The 8,351-nt window shown below is 41.9% G+C and overlaps 1 protein-coding gene across 1 annotated transcript in view; it reads left to right on the top strand.

Moving 5' to 3' along the window:
• The window catches only part of LOC118337238 (transcription factor IIIB 90 kDa subunit-like), a 119,705-nt gene that overhangs the window by 94,885 nt on the left and 16,469 nt on the right, over nucleotides 1-8,351 (top strand). The window lies entirely within an intron of this gene.

Raw genomic sequence — 8,351 nt, 5'->3', positions numbered from 1 at the left:
CCATAAAGCAGAGTATGCTTTAGGTGACAAACATAAGGCCAGATTCAAGGCTTTAAAACGGTTCTCCACAAAACAATGGGTGACACAAACACAACTCCAACTGAATGATAATGTTGCTCCTTAAAGCCCCTACAATGATCTCCCATATTGTTTTGTTTATAGGGTTTATAGCGTTTCCAATGCCTCGTTTAATTGATGTCAAGGGGAATCCAACCCGGTGGCAGGCATTAAGAGTAACTACAGAGTAACTACAATAGCCTTCTTGCTGATGGTCTTGTTTGTTTATGTAGGTCATATAGAGACAGCATTAGTATTAAATTCAGTTTCATAACCAGTTAAAAACTTGCTGCAGTATGTCTAACTGCTGGATGTGTAAATGAGAAACTGTTGGCTAACAAGTTCACCAAGTTAAAAGGTCAGGAATATGTCGCTCACATCTTATTTCAGCAAGACAGAACAGAACTTTTTATCGTCTGGTATCATTGCTGTCTTACGTGCGGCCTGCAGACTGAATGGAGTCGAGGACTGTTGTGGAGGTTTTCATTAATAATCCAGAGGAGGCAGATTGAAACCAGTGACAGTGATTATAGTGAGTATTTCACGATCAGCTAACAGCACTGGTAGAAGTGTAGTGGAGCTCCTGTGGCTTTAGCTGCCCCGAAAGACCATTTTGTTGCCATGGCACCTGAAAAGATGGAGGTGTTTTAGTTTGTTGCGTTTCCCACCAGGCACCTCATATTTTAACGGCAGCACTTAACAGATGCTTGTGGGAAGTGCTGGTCGTGGTTACGGCTGTTGCTATGTCACTATGGAGAACCTGTTTGAACCCATTTGTTGAAATGATGAATTACCGCCTCAGTCCTCTCTGGGTACACGTGAAGAGGCAGATTAAAGGAGTCTGATTCTTAAACGTAATAAAAAAAGAGAGAGCTGAATGCTCAAGAGTTTACATTCAGCCATAAGAGCTTTAGAGATCCAACCCTGATTTTGGGGGATCAGGTCTGGCGAGAAACCATTTTTCTTTAATGGATCTGCCTTTGAGCACCGGGGGGAGGTGACATGTTGGAATGGACAAACAGAAACTGTTAACACAACGTCTAAAGCACATAGTTGTCTAAAATATCATCGTGTGCTGCAGCATCGAGCCCAAACCATGAAAACGTCTCCAGGCCCAAAGTATAGATCGGATGTCCACAAAGGTTTGGCAGTGTAGTGTGTGTATTTGTAAAACCTCTGTAGGAGATGTTCCTTCCCACACTTCTCTTTTCAGTCTTAACTTGGTTTTCATTGACCCTTATCCATTTTAAGGTCCAGTGTGCAACATTTAGGAGAATCTAATATTCATAGGTGTGTTTTTATTGGTGTATAATCACCTGAATGTAGGAATCGTTTTGTTTTTGTTCCCCCAAAATCTACCGTTGTAGTTCAGAACTGAGCACAGAGCAGATCACGCTGGCAGGAAGTCAGACACAGAAACAGCAAAGAGAAAAATAAAGCGAGTGAAGCGAGATGCCACAAAATCTTACACACTTATAATAAAATAACCCATATATTTTCTTTACTGTGAAGTTCTTAGTTCTCTGTATTTTGGACATCCATTCATCTCCCTCTTTTACTGTTTATATTTCTATGTCCAATCAGTTTCTCTATCAAATATACTTTTAGACCTTATAAAATGTGCTGTAACAACAACAAAGCAGCCTAATATGGTAAACAGTGCAGTGAACTAACTGTGCAGCGTTTTTGTCCTTTAAAGAGAAAAACAGAAGACAACTTTTTCCTAATTATGGCTTATGAAGTTGGAGACATCAAAGCCTTCAATTAGTTCTAGTACCTGGTACTTTTTATTTTTATTTTTAAATTTGTGAGCCCCCCCTGAAGTTCACTTCGAGATGCGTTTAGACCCAACCCATGCTGTGAATTCATCCATACTGCTGCCTGTGCATTTTGCTGTATTGCAATAAATGACAGCAGAGGTAGCGCTGCTAGTTTGACATTAAAGGGCGAGGGAGAAAGATGTGGGTATCATTTAAGAGCAGAGTCTGTCTGAGATTGAATATTTTTAAGAGTTTTTTTTAGAAAACGGAGTGTGACTTTGTCGCCACGAGGTCTGGCTTTGTAGTATGAGGGACTGCCGTGTGTGTGTGTGTGTGTGTGTGTGAGAAAGATCATACTCGTGTTAACCCTTTGATCTCTCAGACCTTATGGCTCTGGGGTGTGTGTGTGTGTGTGTGTGTGTGCGTGTGCGTGTGTGTAGGTGTTTGTTAATAGCGTGTGATCCTCCCCATTTGTGTGATTAGTGGTGTGTAACACTGTGATCCTCCCCTCTGGTCACGCCACCAGCCTCTGACACACACACACACACATAGTGAACACTGGCCTATAACTCACTCTCACTTTCTATAAAATACTTTTATTGTTTGTTCTTTTTGGCTCAAGCATTTTCCCTCCATCAGAAAGCTGCACTGCATGTCTCTTTTGTCACACTATCTCCCATTAAAGTGTGTGTGTGTGTGTGTGTGTGTGTGTGTGTGAGGGTGAGAGAGACCCCCCCCGTTCAATGGCTAATCTCTGTTCACAAGACCAGTCACGGTCCCCAAAATATCTGCGAAGGATGAACCCGGCGCCGCAGTGCGCAGCCGGGCGCTAAATGACCCAGAAATCCCATCCATCTGGAGAAATGTCACAGCTCTCATCAAACAGCCATGGATGGGTTAGTGGGTTATTAAATATGGCCTGTGTGTGTGTCATCTCATAAGCACAGAGAAACTGATGGAAATCCCCCCAAATTGAGGGTACTTCCTTCACTAGAAACATTAAAGTGACGTTGTTGAGTTGGAATAAAAGGCGGTCAGATTGTTACTGTAAGTGAGGGGCTGCAAACACTGTTCTGGGTGTTAGCTATTACTCATTTATAACTACGGGTGTTTTATTTTTGAACTTAAATAAATTGAGCTCTCATCTCTTCACTGTGTAGTTCAGTGGCTGTAAATTAAAACAGGTTTAGACATGCAACCCGCATGTCCCCTTAGGGATAATCTGGTGTTCACTTTTAAATTCTGCACATTTATTATTTCATGACTTTCTGTAGTGTGATGAGTCAAATTCAGGCTCCTCTTCTCTTTATTTTGTGCTTAAATTGGAAAAGCTCTTGTATTGACATTCAGCTTCCGGTATTGAACCCTAAATACGCTGTGTGTTTGTGTGTGTCACAGAATGAAGCCTGGTTACTGAAAACAGACGCCTCTGTCGACACCCACATATCGCTCAAAGCAGCCACGTCCTTAATTATGCTCAACTTTAAGCCTAAATGTAATTGAAACGGCTAAGTTATATAAAGATTCACCCCTCGTTCACAGCCTCTGGGACTGACAGAGGCCTGGTTATTTACAGTGGCTCCAACCAGGACTCTAAAAAGGATGAAGATACCGCCGGTTCAGGCAGGGACAGGAGAGGACCGAGTTCGTAGCCAGTTAATTGTAACTAATAAGTGTTAACGTTATCCATCATCCATGGTAGTGATAAGTCCACCAGTATTTGTTTTAGAACAGTGTTAGTGACGTTACACTGTGTCTCCTTGCTGGTTGTTCTCACACGTTCCCAATCGTTACCACATTTGCCGTTTAGTATTTAAAATATAGATATATATGTTGTGTATATATACGTGCAACGACTAGTTGACTAGGAGAATCTTTATTCGGGAACAGCCCTGAATCCTACACACCTACATTTTAAAGCCCCTACGAGGGCTTCTGGCGGCCCGGTGGCAGACATTAATAATAACTACTGTAGAAGTAGCCAAACTTCTGGCTGATGGTGGTTTGTTTATGAAGGTCGTACAGAGGCTTCAGTATTAAACTGAGACTGTTGGATAAGCAGTTAGAAACTCCTCGTTGTCCGTTGAAGGTTGGAGGTTAACAGAAGAATGTCCCCACAAATACAGCAGCAGAGTGTGTTTGTATCCCTGTGTGTGTTTGTGCACACGCCGCATCTATATAATCTCCTGTGAATACACAGTACCAGGTACTGTGTGTGTGTTGTGTGTGTCGTGTGTGGCGCTGAACTGGGCCAGTGCTGGATGGAGCCGTCCAAGAGGAGAAGAAAACACAATCAGTTCTTTTGGCTGCAATCTGCGTCTCCTCCTGCCAAGCTGCACCACCGGCCCCACCAATGCACTGCGTGCAGCCTGAAATGGACACACCTCTCTCACCAAATGAGGTGTGTGAGTCCTATTGTGTGTTTGCGCATACAGGGTTGTTGTGTGTGTGTGTGTGTGTGTGTGGTGTGTGTGTGTGTGTGTGTGTGTGTTGTGTGTGTGTGTGTGTTGTGTGTGTGGTATATGTGTACTTTAGTGGTCTGGGAAAGTATGAGTGGGCACCGATAGTTGGTGGTGTGTGGGGGTTGTGTGATTATGCCTGATTTAATTGTGCTGAAGGAGACTGTGTGTGTGTGTGTGTGTGGTGTGTGTGTGTGTGTGTGTGTTGTTGTAGGTGTGCGCTGTGCTGTAGCGGTGTGTGTGTGTGTGTACCCAGTCCCCAGCTGGAAAATCGAGTTGGAAGCTCCGATTATTATCATCATTTATTTACATCCGAGCTCATCGCAGAACTAATTTCATTCAACCCCACAGTTTGCAGATTATTCCTCCCCTCCGTCTCATCCTTCCTTCTCGTTATGTTATTGATTGGATTATTGTACGAATAATGAAATTATTCCCTTACATCGCTTTGTCTCGGTTTATCCGTGCTGGGCTGACTGATTGGAAACGGAGGCTGATTTAAAAACAAACAAACAGATGCAATCAGCAGAGAGCCAGATTAAAAAACACGAGGTCGGTACGAACGCCTCACCTCGACGCTAACGAGCAAAACGACTGCAAAATGTCAAGAAGACGCGCAAACACAGCAGATAATGTAAATGAGAAGAGACCCAACACGATTATAAGATGTATAAAATGGAGAGGAGGAGTGGCTCTAATGCAGCAGAGTGTGAGAATGAGAGACAGACAGAGAGAGAGAGAGAGAGAGAGCAGCCTCCAGAGTCTCTCAGTAAGAACTGGAAATGAAAATATTTGGAAAACTACAAAAAGAAACTCAGTTTGGTCCAGTTTATGTGCGAGTCCCACTAAAATCTGTCCATGGAAAGATCAGTGTGAAATATCCTAAAGAACGAGGACACTGTTGATGGAAACGTGCTGCTGATGTAGAATTTAGACTCTGAGCCACAAACCAAATAACAGGAGGTAAAGTTAGAACTTAATATCAGGGTTTCAACAGGTTACACAGAGCATTTAAAGACCATTATTAATGCAATTTAAGACCTATTTTACGTCCATACGGGCTAAAAAAGTACAAAGGATATAAAGACAAATCTGTATTGGTTTCGTGTTGTAGTTTCCAAAAAACATTTAACTTTTAACACTTTGCAACTTTATACAAGTAATGTTAACTTCATGATCATCAATATTTAAGATCTGTCAAAATCATATGAATAACAAACCTCTTCATCAAAACTGCTGATATATTCTGTAGATCAGTGGTTCCCAAACTGCAGGTTGGGACCCCTATTAGGGGGTCGCCAAAGCTTCACAGGAGGTCGCCAGGGCTTTTTGGTTTTAAGGGGTGTAAGAAAACGTTTAAAATAAACACAGTAGGCCTGTATGACAGCATTGTGTTTATTTCTAGGAAGAAAACTCAATAAAAATGTTATTTTTAGAGTTTTGATTTTTCTTTAAGACAAACTTTGAACATAAAATGTATCCAAAGAGCCGTCACTCTCTGACAAACACTGATAAAGGTCTTGCTTTAGAGCTAACAACGGCCGAGCAAAAGGGACTAATAATTGTATTAAAGTGTCCTTAAATATCAGAAAAAACTAATCTCTGATCAATATTCAAAGGAAGTAATCTGCTCAAAATTCACCCAAATCACTGGTTTTACACAAACTCCCTGCAGTTATTGTGTTCAGTGTGTCAGCTGAACAGTGAGTCAGTTGGTAGGAGGAGAGAAGGGTTGGGAACCACTGCTGTAGACGAACAGTTGCAATAAAGCTGCAGACAGTTAACTGGGTCCACAGCCTCTTAAAGCACCGCTCTGCTTTTAGCTACATGCTAAAATGCTAACAGGCTCACAATAACACTATAGCATGAAGATGAAGATGATGATATATTATATCATAACTAGATTAGAACTGTAATGGTCTAAATGCTAATATCGGTATCAGCAAATACCCAAAGGTAAACCAGGTTCCTGATGTTCCCTGTCGCCCTGACCTCTGACCCCTCTTCATCATTGATCACTGGTGATGCTGATGACTAAAAATTGATTCTGTTTTAGTTAATGAAGTAGCTCCATCCACAGCTGAACACCCATTTATCAGAAACCTCAGTCCATTTGTCCTCTTTAATAACAATAAGGACATATTAATACAGATTAAACTGCACGCTGTGAAACATGAGCAGTTTCACAGCATAAAGGGAGGAAATGTCAATATTGGGGCTCTAACTGAGACTTCCTTTGATTCATCAGTTGTTTGGTTCCGTAAAATGTAAAGGTTAAATATGTCTTTAAATCCAGATTTCTTGTTTTGTCCGATCAACAATCCGAAATGCAGAAAAATACTCGATTACAACGATATCAACTGTGGGGAAAATGTTTTGTCCTTTTTACTTAATAAACGACTATAATGACGAAACAGTCTCAAATCAATCGAAGGATTCATTCTTCCTACCTCAGTAACGATTAAATGTTCACTGTAAAAGAAAAATCATGGAAAACTCTGTAATATTCCGGCATCAAAGAAATACTGTAAAATAACAGAAAATAATACGGTAATTTCCTATAATTAAAATACATTTTACTTATAAATTCAGGTGAACACTATATATATATTTTGTATCTTTTTATGTGAAATATTTTCATTTATTAGTATTTTAGATTAGACATGTAAATTCACAGGTTATCTTTATAATTTTATTAATATTTTCATGTTTTTTAAAAAAAATACAGAAAAAAACCTGTAAAATAGACGAGAAAAACCTCGTAAACCTACAGATTTTTTCTTTTTTTACAGTGTTGAGGCTGTGGTAGTAACCATGTGGGGTCCATCTTGTTTATATCTGACAGTGAATGAAGGTGAATCAGTTGTATTGATCATTGGAGTCGGGTCAACGATCTTTTGATGAGATTTAATCCAAAAACCACTTCCTTCTACACCTCCCTCACTGCTGGTTCCTGTTTCTTATCCCTCTATCTCCTTAGAACCTCCCTCCTTTACCTCCTTACCTCTCTTTCCTCCTTCCCTCCTTTACCTCCTCCCCTCCTTTCTCTGCCATTTCCCTCTTTATTATTCTTCTGCTCCTTTGTGCCCTCTCTCTCTGCACCTTCCTCCTCTTCGTCACCCTGTCACCGTCCTCTCTCCCTCTCTCTCCCCCAGTGTCTGGGGTCAAGGCCCAGGGGAGCCAGTAGAGTCTAGCACATTTACAGGGGGGTGGCCTTGAATAGTCCTCTCAGCGGGGAGCGGTTCGCCGGCCTGGCTAGGATTTTCTAATGAGCTTGTATAAAGGAGGGGGGTAGTGTCTGAGGGGGTGAAGATGCCACATATCCTCCCCACTTTCTCCCCCTCTTTCCCCTGGTTATAGCAGATTAATTAAAAGTGCGCATCTCTCTCGTGCTCTCTCTCTCTCTCTCTCTCTCATTCTTCTCCTCCCTATTCTCCTCTCGTCTCTCTCTCTTTTATCAGTGAGAAGTTAGAGCACTTACTGTAAGCCCAGAGGGGAGGGCTCAGCGCCGGCGGGTGGGGCAGGGAAGGGGCGGTTGGAGCCTCCGGAACGATGCTGAATTAGCCAGTGGGAGTGTGGGATGGCTGCTTAGGAATTACTGCCGCCGGGTGGTTACGTTCATCGCTGATGTATTCGAGGAAAGAGATCTCGCTCACAGACAGTCAGTCCAGTCTGCCTGTCAGTCACAGCTCGGGCTCATTTCACATTCACGCCAGTTTTCTTATTTTTTTTATTTTTTTCTCGCATCTCGTCCAGTGTCGGGGTAAACTCCTGGAGCGGTCTGCCTGAACAGGACAGACTCAAAAGAGCAAGCCGTAGTAATCGAAATGAAATCCTGCAACCTGTGTGTCAAACATAAATCCTTAAATAAAAGCGTGAGCAAATAAAAATATTGTAATCAATGCTCGCCGGATGTTAATGATCGTCCTGCTGGTATCTCTGCTGCAGTCGAGCAAAACTGTTGAAGCTAATTTACCTATTGTCTTACAGTGATTCTTAATAAATGTTTTTCACATTTTCATCCCCTAAAGTGTTCCCTCTATAGCTAGTTCCTTACTGGCGATACAGTTAAGCT

Source organism: Morone saxatilis, unplaced genomic scaffold (assembly GCF_004916995.1).
Source record: "Morone saxatilis isolate NCDOM2014 unplaced genomic scaffold, NCSU_SB_2.0 Contig3, whole genome shotgun sequence".
Lineage (NCBI taxonomy): Eukaryota > Metazoa > Chordata > Actinopteri > Moronidae > Morone > Morone saxatilis.
Note: the sequence above shows the minus strand (reverse complement) of the source record. Positions and strands in the feature narration are given on the sequence as shown.